General features: G+C 37.1%; 1 protein-coding gene and 1 long non-coding RNA gene across 2 annotated transcripts in view; one reads left to right on the forward strand and one right to left on the reverse strand.

Annotated features, from left to right (window-relative positions):
* Positions 1-15,888, forward strand: part of LOC118933468 (nck-associated protein 1-like) — a 368,769-nt gene that overhangs the window by 186,173 nt on the left and 166,708 nt on the right. The gene's annotated exons all lie outside the window — the stretch shown is intronic.
* Positions 1-15,888, reverse strand: part of LOC130684100 (uncharacterized) — a 46,503-nt gene that overhangs the window by 7,539 nt on the left and 23,076 nt on the right. Inside the window, exon 2 of the long non-coding RNA XR_008998240.1 lies at positions 4,079-4,178. This is a non-coding gene — a long non-coding RNA (uncharacterized LOC130684100). The remainder of the gene's footprint in view (positions 1-4,078; positions 4,179-15,888) is intronic.

Below are 15,888 nucleotides of genomic sequence, written 5' to 3' on the forward strand. Positions count from 1 at the left end.
CCAGTGGACTATACTTGGGACCTGGAGTGGGAAAAGACTGTGGGAGGCTGGGAATGAGGTGTGGTCACTGCTGAGAGGACCGGTGGAAAGTCAGGCCTCTAATTTTAAGCTTCTTAGCACAGAACCATATAGCTCCTTGGAAGATAGGTGAAATTAGCCAGCTTACCCCTCTCTCCCAGCAAATCTATGTTTTACTTTTGGATTGGTTCAAATAAACTACCTGACCCTTTGTTGCCTCTCTTTGCCTGCCTATTTCAGCTAGACTTTATCTTTCATTTGGTGCCTAAACCTGGGAAGGAGCATGAGCACGGGGCCCCGACCGGCCACCGGCGGCCCTGCCCCCTACTTCCCCCACCCAGGACCTCAACCTGCTCTCCACTGTGTGGACTATTTTCTGGTGAGTCCCTCAGTTTCCCCTGGTCTGCTTCCCTTCCTAACTCCATTTCACCTGATCCATTAGAAATCGTAGCTACATTCAGGTGGGGCACCCATCCCCTGGGCATTCAGCCCACCCTCTGTGGGCATCCGGACCACCCCTGGCCCTGTGGTGTGAGAGACATCCCTCACCCAGGCTCCCAGGATGTCTCCCCTGACTTGGTGCTTTTGGGACGCTGGGCACTCCTCTCATCGGGATTAGTTGGGAAGTGGCACAGACATGGGGAACCAGCCCTCGAAAGCAGAGGCTCAGGCCCCGTTGCAGTGTCTCATTTCTAATTTGCCTTCTCTATATTTGTCCCAGGAAGTTTGCAAACAGAAGCTAGTCTTTCTTTGCTCTGAGGGTGGGCCTCAGTATCCCTTAGACAATCAATCTCATTGGCCCCCTCGCCGACTTGATTAATTATTGCCACTGGAGCGGAGAGTAGAGTGAAATCCCATATGTGAAGGCTTTTTGGACTTGGCGCTCCCGCCCAGACCTTTACGTTAAGTGTTCGATGACTCAAGTTGTCCTAGCCCGATCTCCAGTTAAAGATTGTCAGCCTCTTACTCTGCCCATTCCTTCCTTTTCAGATCCTCCAGGAGACCTCATTCGCCTGCTTCCCTCAGCTCACAATCCCCTCCCCCTCTCTCCACTACTATCTTTAAGTCCTTTGTCTTCACACGTGTTGCCGCCATCTTAAAGTCCTACATTCTCAACCATGCCTTTGTCCTGCTCTCCTCTCCCAGTGTCTGCACCACCCCCTCCCCCTCTCCGTCCGCCTTCACCACACTCTTCCCCCACCAGAACACACTCCTCCCGCCCTCTGGTTCCAGAAGCCACGGACAAGAAGCTGAAAAGAGGGAAAGTGATTAGATATCAGTGACTCAAGTCTTTTTATCGGTTTGTCTGTCTGTGTATATGTTTTTGTGTAAAAAGGGTTGCTGACTGTAGTCATTATGTCTCAGTTTGTATGTGTGTGTGTCTAGGTGTGTAGATGAAAAATATTTTACTACCTCCGGGTGGTATTAATAAAAATTGATTTAAAAAACAAGTGCTTGTGAAAATTGGGCATTCTAAAACTTCCAGAAAATCTGATAAAAAATGTTAAGCATTAATGCTAATTTGGGTTTAGCTGAGGCGAGCATGTCCTTGTGGTTATCAGCTGCCTAAGTTTACCTAAGATCATTTAAGCTAATGTTATCTGCTAAATCTTTTAAGAATAAAATGCTTAAAGGCTTAACTTTGTCTAATATTCAGTAAAGGTCTTGTAGGTAATCTAGCATAGTTGTTACGAATGAATGAACTAAATAAGTGTGGCAAGTGAACACCTTTTTAATTGTGTGTTACAGGGTGTATACCTACCTGCCAGCCTGAGAATCTTTGTGGTAACCTAAAAAAAACCTTAAAGTTTTGCTAAGTTAAGAAGATATACTTTATGTTTAGTGAGATATTGTGCTATAAAGCTCAGAGTTACAGAAATTATAAAATGTTCATAAATTTGTCAATCTGAAGTATGCTAGTGTAATAGTTTACAATAGCCTGCTTCTCAGTGTTCACGAAAAATTAAGGTACCTAATGGTATTAAGTTCTAATTAAAATTACTTAAAGTAATAAGGATAACATTTTTGCATGCTAAAGAATGTGTCTTTTGATAAAAGAAAGTAACTTTATTCTAAAGTACAGCTGTTTATATAGAAAGAAATCTAAATGTAAAAGGGTTGTAGAAAGTTTGTAGAAGAATTTAATATGGTCATGCTATATAAAATTAAAGCAAATGAGTCTCGGTATCAAGTACACAGCAAAATTAGAATCTTGTTTTCAGTTAAAAAGACAATGTTTTCTTAACTGTTAGTGTGCTCTTAATATTGAAAGATTGCAAAAAGTTCTCTAATTGTTTTATCTAAGCAGTTTCTCATGCTTAAAGTCTCAGTGAGTTGTCTGATTATTTAAGAAAATGAGATCTTAATATTAAAAAGACTAAAAGCTAAGATTTGTTAACAACTGTGTAACCTTCTGTATCTGCCTTTAAAATCTTTTATTGTCATTTGGGTTAAATAGATAAGTATTGTTTCATAGTGACTTATGATTCTATTTAGGCAAGTGCCTTAAAAACTTTTAACAGCTTCCCAAAATCAAATTCAAAATGGTACTTTTACCTCTAGTTAACTCTGCTATTTTCCAGAGGGCCCCTAGAACATGTCAGAAGAACTTTTTCTCATTGGAGAAAGTATTTGGCCAATTTAGCTTATTTATCTGATATGTAATTACCTGCTTAATTACTTAAAAAGCACTGTCAAAAAGAATAATGCTAAACTTTGTTACTAAATGCTTTGTGTTACAGAAATACCAGATTTCCTTATGTCAACTGTCTTACTGTAAGCTCTCATCAAATCTTTAACCATTGTCATTTGTAAGTTTTATTATTTATAGTCACTGTTTTATTATTCTTAAGCTAGTAAAGAACTTGATTTCAGCAGAACAGGTATTAGTTACATAGGATTAAGTAAACTAAGGAAGATGACTTTGTGGCTTTTTGTTTCAAATGTTGTTGATTAAGTGTTTTAAGCTTTTTCTCTTAAGCTGACAACAGTTTAGTAAATGACTGCCTTTATAAGCAGAACTGCAACTTTATCTTTCTCTCTACCTGATCCCTCCAGAATTTAAAAACTCTCAGTGACTATTTTTATATTTCATGGCAGTATGTTTATTTGCACAAGTTCAATAAGAATCTGCTTTCCTTGTAAGAAGACCTGTTAAAAACACTGGTTATATTACCAAGGCTTTGACTGGAACGTCACACCTGAGAGACACATGTGTAAACTCAGATATGAACAGAGAGCTTTAAGGAACTAAGATTGACTTTATACAGCCAACAAGCCCCTTAGAAGACCTGGCCTAGTACCTTGCTTACAGAGTTCCCAGCAGCCTTACCAGGTGAGTAAAGAAGGTCACTTCCTGGCAGGTGCAGGAACCTCAAGAATGTCTTGGGAACCTGAAGAAGAGAAAAATTCACCCAAATCTACAGGTACTGCAGGCAAAACCTGATGGCAAGTCTAGCTTGGCTGTCTGGCCTCAAGAGGCCTTTAAAAGTCCAATCTGAAATTCCTTACAAAAAATTCCAGCAAAGCATATTTAATAGAGCCTATGTAATCAATTGCTCTTCTTGCTGTGCTTATGCAAATAATCAAGCCAACTGTTAATTATTTTCTTAACCTAGCTACTTCTAATAAAAATGAGGGTGATTTTAGAAGAAGGTATTGTTTCAATAATGCAGTCTTATCTATACTAAATCCCAATACTAGTCATTAAAATGTAAACTCAATTCAGAATTGCAGTCCCCCGTAATAGCCTGGCTAATGCCCCTACTGGGCCCCTTAATAACAGTTTGTAGTTTACTCTTAGTTGCCTCTTGTGTCCTCAGGTTCCTCCAACAGCAGGTAACCTAGATAACCCGGGTCGCCACCAACCAGATGTTACTTCACTGTTACCCCTCCTTCGGCCTAATACCAGCCTCAAATCCCCACGGCACCCCTTGTCAGCCAGAAGTAGCCAGATCGAGTCGTCGCCCATTATGAACAAAAGGCTGGAATGTTAGGCTGGAGGAAGGAAAAACAAGGACATGCAAACAGAACAGAGGGTTACCATAAAATGAGAACTGACCAGACCCCAAGGTCCGTGCCTTATATGGAAAGGGGACAGTTATTCCTGAATTCCATCCTTCTGATGTGCCAACTAAGACCCAGATGTCAGCCTCCTCCCTCTTGGAAAGAAAAAAAAAAGTTTCTAGTTGTCTATTATGTCACCTTTAGCCAATCACACCTTTCAACACCCTGTAGGATAGCTTGCCCACTCCTCCCCCTCCTAACCCCTTATGAGCCCCCACCTCCCTGACCGGGTGGGACTTCCCTGGCCTGTGTTTCAGACCGTGGATCATTACCCGGGAGTTTGCGTTCAAATAAACTACGTGGCCCTTTGTTGCCTCTCTTCGCCTGCTTATTTCAGCTAGAATTTATCTTACAACAATCATTATTAAATAGTGGACCCAGAGGCAGTTTCTTCATTAATAAACTCTATTTTTACACCAGCTCTTTGTTTTAATGCCACTCTTTTGTTTAGAACTAAATTTGAAATCTAACTTTGGGATATAGCCCACTGCCAAGCCTCTCTATGTGAATGTCTCAAAATTACCACAAATTCAATATACTCAAATGTCAGCTCACCCTCTTTACCAAGTCAGGACAAAGTAAAGCCCTGTTCTCCTGCATCTGCTATCTCAGTGACAATATCAGTATCTAGGAAAACCAGAAACAGAAATGCTTCTAGATACCTCCTGTCCCTATTTGTAGCATTTCCAGAATATCTCGCCTGGCTTTAGTATATCTGCATATCAATAGACGTTCAGAGGTGGAAAAAAGTGTGGCTTTAGTGCATTTGCATCTTTGCTCAGGGGTGGAGAAGTTCATCTCCATATCAGTGGGTGATTACCTGGGCAACAGAGGGCTTATCTGTACCTGAGAGGTGAGGGAGAAGGCTGGTGTGGTTTCTGCTGGAGCAGAGAAGAAAGGGACTGGGACTGCAGTTTGTGAGAAATAAACGGGTTTTAAACTTTATTTCTCCCTTTGACTGCTTTTTGTTTTTAAGAGTATTTTGCCCTAGGATTTCCTTTCCCCAGACCGACAATTGGCGTAAGTTGGCAGAGTTCCTCTGAACCCAAAATCTGTCATAATGGGTGTGACCTTTGGGAGGGCCGCCCCTAGAAATGACGGGAAGAAGCGGCGCTCACGCCAAGGGACATGTGTCTTCACTTGTATGGTTGTGGAGGCGCCACCACTGCTGGTGGCCACGTCAACCCCAGCCCATGGCCCGATCCTAAGGCTTCTGCTTCTGCCACTGCTGCTGCTCTTGCTGCCGGCCGGAGCCTGGCCACAACCATGGAAAGGAGCAGAGGTCTGGGTCACCTTGATAGAGAGGCAGCTGTCTGCAGTGTACCATGTCTTGCTGGCTACAGAGCCCATCGCTGGAACAGCTCCGACCAAGGTAATAATCTATCCCAGCGCAGCATGGGTGTGAGACTGGACCCAAAGGCCACAGAGTGGTGTGGCACAGACACCTCAAAAGACAATGTTGGCCCATCGGTGTGGCTTGTCTTTCACCTTTGAAGAAGTCAGCCGAGCCCAGAAGGAGTGCCCTGCATGTTGTGCAGATCAGCAAACCACCAAGAGGGGCCTAGAGCATCTCTGCAGTGCATGGATGGTTGCCAGTTACTGAGACCGATCGAGGTACCCACTTTATTGGACATGTATTGCAAAGATGGGTGCAGGAATTAGGAGTAAAATGGACATGGCCCTGGACTTTTCAACACATGGATCAGCAATGGCTGGCTCTTATGGCAGCTTGGCGAAAAGGCCTGGAAGCTGGCCTTCTGCGTATTCCTGTAATAACAGCAAATTGGCCCCTCAACAATCACTGTTATTTGCTTCTACGGTCTTTGTGTCCTGGATGTGCCCCCCTGGCTGCAGCTGCCGAGTGATGGCTGGAATGGACGCGTTTTGGACTTAATCTGCATGGGACTTTGAACCTAGCTGAATCTTCTGGCTTGAGAATTATGATTGTGTTGCTGTTCTATGAGTTTTGGACTTAATCTGCATGGGACTTTGAACCTAGCTGAATCCTATGGCTTGAGAATTGTCATTGTGTTGCTGTTGCTAAGAAAATGTATAAAGAGAGGATTGACTTTGACTAATGTTTGGTGAAAATTTTGTGAGCAATCTAGCATGATTGTTAGGAATGAGTAAACAAGTGTAGAAACTTATTTTGTGCTTAGTGAGAGGGATTGGTTGGAAGAGGGAGATCAAAGAAATTGTTAAGGCAAGATTTCTGGAAGGGTGGATTGTGGGTAAAATTGTAGCATTTCCAGAATATCTTGCCTGGCTTTAGTATATCTGTATATCAATAGACGTTCAGAGGTGGAAAGAAGTATGGCTTTAGTGCATTTGCATCTTTGCTCAGGGGTGGAGAAGTTCATCTCCATATCAGTGGGTGATTACCTGGGCAACAGAGGGCTTATCTGTACCTGAGAGGTGAGGGAGAAGGCCGGTGTGGTTGCTGCTGGAGCATAGAAGAAAGATGGACTGGGACTGCAGTTAGTGAGAAATAAACGGGTTTTAAACTTTATTTCTCCCTTTGACTGCTTTTTGTTTTTAAGAGTATTTTGCCCCAAAATTTCCTTTCCCCAGACTGACACCCTTTTATTCCCATCTTCAGTTGATCTCTTGGGTCTACTGATATTATCACTGAGATTTATTGGTCTTGGTCTCCTGTCTTTCTCACAGTACCTTCTCATATTCCCACCCAGATAGGCCACTCATGTGTGTGTGTGTGTGTGTGTGTGTGTGTGTGTGTGTATGTGATTGCCACATACGGACAACATTTCCCTACCACCATTCATCCAGACAGTCCATCTTTTATCAAATTAATGTTTCATGCCATTTCTCTTTACTGCATTACAAAGTGTGTGTGTGTGTGTATGTGATTGCCACATACTGACAACATTTCCCTACCACCATTCATCCAGACAGTCCATCTTTTATCAAATTAATGTTTCATGCCATTTCTCTTTACTGCATTAAATACCCAATTGCCTGCAGGAGGACTTATTACAAAGCATGTAATAACCTCTCTGACTTGGTCCCTGTATTAGTTTTCTATTGCTGCTGTAACAAATTACTACAATCTTAGTGGCTTAAAGCAACCAAAAGGTATTATTTTATCACTGAGGTCCATAGTCTGAAATTAATCTCCTTGTGCTAAATTAAGGTGTTGGCAAGGCTGTATTCTTCTGGAGGCTGTAGGATGCAATCTGTGTCCTTGTTCTTTCTGTCTCTTAGAAGCTTCCCTTTCCTCCCACTTCAAGTCCAGCATGTAGCATCTTCAGTTCTCTCTCATCTCAGACTTCTGCCTCTCTTTAAAAATTTGGTTACATTGTTCCCACTTAGATGACCCAGGTTACTTTCTTTTTATTTTAAGGTCAGCCGATTAGCAACCTTCATTTCATTAGCAATCTTAATTGCCTGTTGCCATGAAACAACGTATTCACAGCTCTTGGAAATTAAGTGGTAGACACCTTTGGAGGATGTCTTCTTGCCTATACAGCTCTTTTCTCCCCCTCTGAGACACAACCCCCCATCCCACTTCTCAGAATTGAACCTCAAGTGATGCAGAACTAATTGCAGTTAGTTCTCTGCATTGAGTTTACAGGTTTAAAACTCTGTGTCTTTGTTGTGTGCTTTAACTAGAAAGCCTCTCAGAAGGCCTTTCTTACATTTTAAACTGTTGCCAAATTCTCTTCCTCTGTGTTTACCTCCATCTTAGCACTTTTCATATTACAACAAAAATATCTTTTTACCTGTCAGTCTTCCTTTAATAGAATAGAAATTCCTTGAAAGCAGGTATTGGCTTATTCACCTTTGTATGCACAATAGTTAACACTCTGTCTAGCAAGCACTTAGCTGCAAGTATATTTTTGTTGTCCTGACCTAGGCAGCCCTGAATGAGAACCCACTGAAGAGTTTTAAGCAAATTCTTACTTGAAGAAGTCACTTGCTTAAAACATGGAGGGTAGTTTGTGTGGATGAGACTCAATGCCTGGGAGACTTTGTGATACGTAGTCTAGTAGGCCAGAAAAAATCAAGTCCCAAAATAATGAGTGAAAGGCAATAGGAATGAAGGGGAGAGAATGGATTTGAGAGACATTTGAGTAAACATTTTAATTACTTTGGGTTTTTCCTCATCTCGCCTACTTTAAAAACAAGGGAGTTGGAAGGAATGACTGCTGCAGTGAAGCTGACAAGGGTAAATGACAGGCTTAGACGCTGGAAGGAACAGGTAAGCCCGAAAAATTAATGAATTCCCTTAAAAATCCTACATCAAACTGGTGAGTTATTTTTATAAGGAAAGCAGCTGCAAAGCAACAATGGAGGGGCTGGAAGTCTATGCTATTTATGTGTAAATGGACTTTTCGCATTCTTGGAGATGTTAAGTATGGGTTTGAAGTTTTATGAACTTGGGATCTTTTCAGAGATTATGTTTATTTGCCTTTGCTTCATAACAAGCCATTCACAAAATGTAATGGCTTTAAACAATGATTTATTATTTCTCACAACTCTCTGGTTTGGCTGGCATTTCTTTGTGACTGGACTGCCTCAGCTAGGGCTGCGTTATCTAAGGTGCCTTCAACTCATTGTCCAGGGCCTCAGCTGGGATGCCTGGAATGGTTAGGACTGGGCCACTGTCTGCACATGCTCTTTTCATCCTCCAGATGCTTGGACCATGGTTTTTCACATGAAAGCCCCAGGATTCCCAGCGTGAGGGAGGGAAAACATTGATGTGCTCTTGAGCTTTAAACATCTTTGCTAGTGTCCCATTTTCTGTTATCCCATTGGCCAAAGCAAGTTATGTAGCCAAGGTCAGAGTCAGCATGGGAGGGAACTACTCAAAGGTTTGGATACTATAAAGCTTATATCCTTAGGGAATCGCTGCTAAAAAATCATTAGAGCTCATTCTCTGACCTCTGTAATTCACATTTCTCCCATATTTAAAACACTACTGTTGCTAAGACTACCAAAGGTCTTAACTCAATTTTGTTATCAGACTTAAAGTTCAGTATTTTATGATCTACAGTCCAGTCTAGAGGCAGCTTCTTAAATATTACCTTTATTAATTCCCTGTTTGTATTTATCTTTAATTTTTATTTAATTATATTTGCAGCATTTATTTCTTAAATGTTTAAGGATTCACTAAATGATTAGTTTCATGTAGTCTTTGACTAAACTGAGGACCAAGTTGTTTTATCTATAGCTGATTTACCACAAGTTTTAGGCTTAAAACAATAATCACGTACTATCTCTAGTGGTTTCTGTTGTTAATGACAGACTCGGCACAGAGGAATCAGCTCACCTCTCTCTGCAATGTTTGGAACTTCAGCTGGAAGACTTAAGACTGATAGTTGGAATCAGATCCTTCTGCAATGACTAGGAAACTTTCTTTTTGGATCTTACTTTGAAGATTTGTCATGAGGGACAAGAATAGTCTTTAGTCAAAGACTACACGAAACAAATCATTTAGTGAATCCTTAAGCATTTTAGAAATTAAGGCTACAAATATAATTAAGTAAAAATTAAAGATAAATACAAACAGGGAAACGTATAGCTAGGTTAAATACAGTATTAGTTGGACACAGTGTTTAAAGAGAATAACATAAATTGGAATATTTTTCCCAAAATAAATGATCAATTTCTATTTTCCAGGTTCAAAAGTTAGCTTAATAAAAAAAGCAAAGAATGGGAATTTGTAAAGGTTAATTTTGACTGTGCCACAGTGCCCAGATATTGGGTCAAACATTATTCTGGACGGTTTGTGAGGACGTATTTTGGATGAGATTAACATTTAAATTGATGGACACTCAATAAAACTGTTTGCCTTCCATTATGTGGACAGACCTCATCCAAACATGGCCTTAATAAAACAAAACAGACCTTCACTGACTGAGAAGGAATTCTGTCAGCACATCTCCCTTGGATTGAAACCGCAACTCTTCCTGAGTTTCCATCCTCCCGAATTCAGAGGATTTATATATGTTGTGCAATGATTACCACAACAGGTTCATCTAACATCCCTCTTCTCATACAGGTACAATAAATAGGAAAGAAGAAAAGAAAAGAAGAAAGGGAAACAATTTTCTCCATGTGATGAGAACTCCTAAGATTTACTCTCAACAACTTTCTCCAAGTCATATGTCAGTGTTAGCTACAAGACATCTTTTCCTTGTCATTACATCCTTACTATTTATTTATCTTATAACTGGAAGTTTATACCTTTTGCCCATCTCCTTCCAATTCCCCCTTCCTCCACCCCCTACCTCTGGTTACTACAGGTGTCGTGTCTTTTTCTATGATTCCACATATAAGGGAGTTCATATAGTACTATCTTTCTGTATGTGACTTACTTCACTTAACATACTGTCTGGAGGGCCCATTCATGTTGTCACAAATGGCAGCATTTCCTTGTTTTTTTAAAAATGACTGAATAATATACCATTGTATATTTATACCACAACTTCTTTATCCATTCATCCACTGATGGACATGTAGGTTGTTTCCATGTTTTAGTTATTATAAATTATGCTTCTAAGAACATTGGGACTCAGGTATAGTTTCAAGTTACTGTTTTTATTAAGTTTTATTAACTGTTTTATATATGTTCCCAGAAGTGGAATTGCTGGATCATATGGTAGTTCTCTTTTCAATTTTTTGAAGATCTCCATATTGTTTTCTATAGTGGCTGTATCAATTTATAATCCCACCAACTTATTGATGATCGTCATTCTAACAGGTATGAGGTGATTGCTTATCATTGTTTTAATTTGCATTTCCCTAATGAGTAGTTATGTTGACTATCTGTCCATGTATCTGGTGGTCTTTTGTATATCTTATTTGGAGAAATGACTATTCAGGCCCTTTGCCCATTAAAAAATTTTTTTTCCTATTAAGCTGAGGGAGTTCTTCATATGCTTTGGATATTAACCCTTTAACAGATATTTGGTTTGCAAAATTTGTTTCCATTCTTAAGTTGTCTTTTCACTTTGTTGATGGTTTCTTTTTCTGTCCAGAAACTTTTTGGATTGATATAGTCCCACCTGTTTATTTTTGGCTTTATTGCTTTAGGTGTCATATCCAAAAAAATCATTGCCAATACCCATATCAAAGAGCTATGTTCCTATGTTTTCTTTTAGGAGCTTCATGGTTTCAGGTGTTACATTTAAGTCTTTAATGCATTTTGAGCAAAACTTTGTGAGTCTTATAAGATATGGGTCCAGTTGCATTCTTTTACATGTGAAGATTACATTATTCCAGTACCTTTTATTGAGGAGACTGCCTCTTCTCCATTGAGTATTCTTGGCTCCTTCGTCAAATATTTGTTGACCGTATGTGTTTAGGTTTGTTTCTGGGCTCTTGATTCTGTTCCATTGGTTTTAAATGTGAACCATAATACAAATAGTTTTATAATATTAATATAAAATTTAAGTAAAAACATTGTTTTGATGCCAGTACTCGACTGTTTTGATGAGTATAGGTTTATAATATACTTGAAATCAGGAAGTGTGGTATCTCCTGCTTTGTTCTTCTTCAGGATTTCTTTGGCTATTTGGGATCTTCTGTGGTTCCATATAAGTTTTAGTAATATGTTTTTCTACTTGTGTTATCTTAAATTCCAAAAATATATTGTTTTCTATGATCACCCATCTCAAATTCCATCCTTCTCTTCATTGATTTAATCATGTTGGTGTCTCTCAGAGGCACAGGAAGCAGAATTTTATATTGATAAAATAATAACACATATGGGTAGAATTTTAAACAGTAAAAAGTAAAATAACTCACTCTTATTCCCAGATGTTAATACTCTCAACCCAGAAGAAAGCAATAGTATTTTGTGTTTTATTGTCATTATTATACACATGTTAACATATCTTGTGAAGCATTTAGTGTTCAGAGCTCCACATGTTACATTTTTCACTGAGCAGTATGTCTTTAAGATCATTCCATGTGAGCACACTGATTTAATGTTTTAACTACACATGTATGGTATTTAGTGCTATAACTACCATAATTTATTTAGTCTTCATTTATAAATTTATAGATATTTATCTGTGACCAAAATTCTTTAATAAGCATACTTTTACATAGATTCCTGAATTAAAGGCTATGTTGATTTCATTTTTTTGTCTTATATATAGTGTCATGTTTCCATCAAAGTTTATCCTCCCCACAAATGGAGATTTGATAAGGTATGTACCTGCTGTTAGTGTGTTTTTTGATTCCTGGATAGATCTTTTCTTTTCTCATAGGTTATGATTTCAAGTAGTGTCTAAACTACTTTTCCTATTCTCTTTTTGTTCCAGAGACAATAGAAATTCTTTTCTCCCGGTTCTCATGCTCTGCATTTTTAATGCAGACTTTTAATGTATTTTGAAACCTTTACTCTGACTACTTTAGGTAAAATCACTGGATATTCCTCTGCTATTTTTAAAATTATGTAAACTTGGGGGATAAGTAGAAGGAAAGTAGTCGCCAAATTGCTTATTATGGACTAGCGTGTAACATTATGATTTTTATATCTTTTAAAAATCAAAACAAAATTTAGTAGTCATGATAAAAATATATACATATTTGGCCTAAAATGTATCAGAAATTAAAAATAACCATGAACTTGTCAGCCTCGTAGTGCACAAAAGAGTTAATACAGTGAGCCTGAGACTGCTTTCTTTTAGAAAAGTCTGCTTGCAAGGTTCTCTAACTGGCATCTGGGAACTTGGCTGTTGAGCCGTTCATGGCACAGAGAAAAGACCATGTGGAAAAGCACAGAGGAAAGACCATGTGAAGACACAGGTCTGTCTCATCATTGTACAGTGAAAATTCTTTAGGGAAGATTTTTGTCTGTTTTGTCCAAGGCCCTCTTCAATAACTAGAACAGTGCCCAGTAATTATTATTAAATAGGATGCAGTCAATAGAAAGTATTCAATAAGTACCCCTTCAGTAAGTCAATGAATCAGCTTTTTTTTTTGCACACTGCTCAAATGGACATTGCCAATATTTATTTCAGGATGTCTCTTGGGTTTTTTGTTTGTTTTACTTTTGGTGCTAGTATTTCTCTGAGCAGTGAGCCTTCTAATTGACACTGTCTCTTTGAGATAGCATCCCAAGTTTTGACCCCTAAAATATTATTTTCCTGCACAATATTAAGAACATGAGCTATGGAATAGTAAAAAAGTATGTGATGACTTGTCATTCCTCTCTTTCACTCATTTATTTATTTAATCAAATAATCTGTACTAATAACTTTGTTGTGTTCTTTCTTGACTACATCAGAATGTTTTAATTGTGATTTTTCAGCCTTCTTGATGTTTATAAAACCACATGTGCAGATTAAACACTAAACAGGACTTATTGATTTACATAAAGATGTAGTTATTTTGTTAAATGGAGGATCAAAAAATTAGTAACTTGTGAAATTAACTCAGTGGGTCAAGGCAATATTTTTAAAGATAAAACAAAAGATAAGAGAATAGAAAGTAGTGTCTTTCAGATTTAGCAGGAGTATGCAAATTTGTTTTAATCATAGATACATAATTTACATAGTTTGCTTATGTAAATATGTAATGTATAATTATATGTAGTATGAGTTTAAAGAAGGAAAGTTTGAAACTGACACAAGATAACAGATTATGAGAATTTATATTTCAATAAGAGAATCTAAAAAGTGAAAACCCTTCAAAATAGTAGAACAGAAAATGTTATTGGACGTCATTTAAATGAACACTTTTATTTTGTAAATAAAGATGCAAGAGATCAGTAATCTTCCAAAATTACAAAATTACAGTCTTTGTCAGTTTTCCATCAAATCATAGCACTCAGGATGATATAATGTTTTATACTGTCCAAACATGTAATTTTTATCTGTTTTACTCATTAGACTGAAACTAGCATTGAGTTAAGATTAGTTTTTTGTTTTCAATAAACACTTTTGTTACACTAAGTGCAATCACCATAGCAATGAAGTTGTTTTTTAATTTTTTTTAAAGAATAAACATTCATTTGAATAAAAGTACCTCTAATTGTTGTTAATTTATCTTTTAATCCTTCTAACACTGAATGAAGAGTTTTTTTTTTTAACGTAGAATAATTGTCATGTTTTCATGTAGTTGATATTATAACTATTCTTAATAGAAATGTGCAGAATAAGTGCTAATTAAAAACATTACCATCTCCTTATCATCTTCTACCAGCTGGTCATTTTATTAATGGTTCAGGGGATCACGGTTATTTCAGGAAACAGTTTATCCATTATGGGGCTTTTGTTTGATCAGTCACTTCACTGAATTAGTGAACAATCTGAGAAAAGTTATATCTTTAGTATAGTTTCAAAAGTAATGAAAGTAGGAATAAAAAAAACCTTAGAAGACATTCTGTAGAAAAAAAAAATCTCTCAATCTCTCAATTCTTCTATACCTTATTTGACAGTTTCTGAATTCTACCTTGTCTGATATTAGGAACTTTTATATGTGTTTGCGTATGTTTGTCATAGTGCTTATAGCTTTTCTAAAAATACCTCTGAATCACTTTGCTTTAGATATATCAACTTGCATGCAGGAAACAGATGGGTTTTGTTTTGTGGGACGATTTGAAATCTTTAAAAGTTTTTAATAGATTAACCTATTTTCATTTATTAACATAAATAATATGTACATGCGTGTTTTGTTTTGTGGAACAATTTGAAATCTTTAAAAGTTTTTAATAGATTAACCCATTTTCATTTATTAACTAAAATAATATGTACATGCTACTCAGTCAAATTATTTTGTACTCTCTTTACTAAGATAATTTCCATGATTTGCTCTCTCAGTTAATCTTATTAAGGTCTTAACTGCCTTATAAATATTGCTTCAAATTTATTTGATATCTTTACACAAAAATAGTAATAAATTTACTTCCAATTACAGACTCACAAGGATGTGTTGTTAATCTTTTCATTCTGGCTCAGGAATGCACATTGAAAAAAATCTTTCAAATTTCTGGCTAAATTTAAGAGAGCCCTTGTTCTTGCTTTGATCTTGAAGATACATAAAATAATGTGTTTTAAGTGATGAAAAGAGATGAAAATTCAGTGAAAGTTTATCTTTTAAGGGTTGAATATTCCATGTACCCTCATTTATATAGATACTTACTTTTAAATATGAATTTACCAGTCTCTGATGGGTCTGAAATTAGAAATACATGTTATAGATGTTTAGATGAAATTAGAAATACTCTTTTTAAATTGATTGTGTTTGCTTTGGGTAACCTTGGTAATCATTGTAAACATTTATTTCTGTAGGTATTTAATTACGTAAAAACAATTGTCTTGAAAAAAATCCTTGCAATGGGAGAATTTAGGGTGTTGGATAATTGCTTATTAAACTTTCTTTCCCAGGTGTTTTTCTTTTCTTGCTTAGTGTAAATTAGCTTTCAATGTTCAGATACTTGCAACATGTTTTATCAAAGTGTGCAATTTAAGAATTTTCTTTACACATAATTTTGTCTCCCAAGTGGTTTAGTTTTATGATAAAAAGTATTTGCTTTGTTATAAAAATATAGACTTGTAAACATATTTTTATATGATGATTATTGGTATTACACAAATACCAATAAGTTTTATAATTTCTCCAAATTGGTAATATTATACAATGTAATTGAAATGTGAAGCAAATATGCCTTTAATTTATATCATTTATTTTGTTAAATGAAAATGAATGATGTACTATGAATTAAACATTTAGAAGAAAGTGTAAAATTACTGGCAAGAAAATTGGTCTAGCATAGCAATATTAACATAAATTGAATCACCTAAATCTTTTACATTATTTATTTTCTCCCAT

Source organism: Manis pentadactyla, chromosome 6 (genome assembly GCF_030020395.1).
Source record: "Manis pentadactyla isolate mManPen7 chromosome 6, mManPen7.hap1, whole genome shotgun sequence".
NCBI classification, from domain to species: Eukaryota; Metazoa; Chordata; class Mammalia; order Pholidota; family Manidae; genus Manis; species Manis pentadactyla.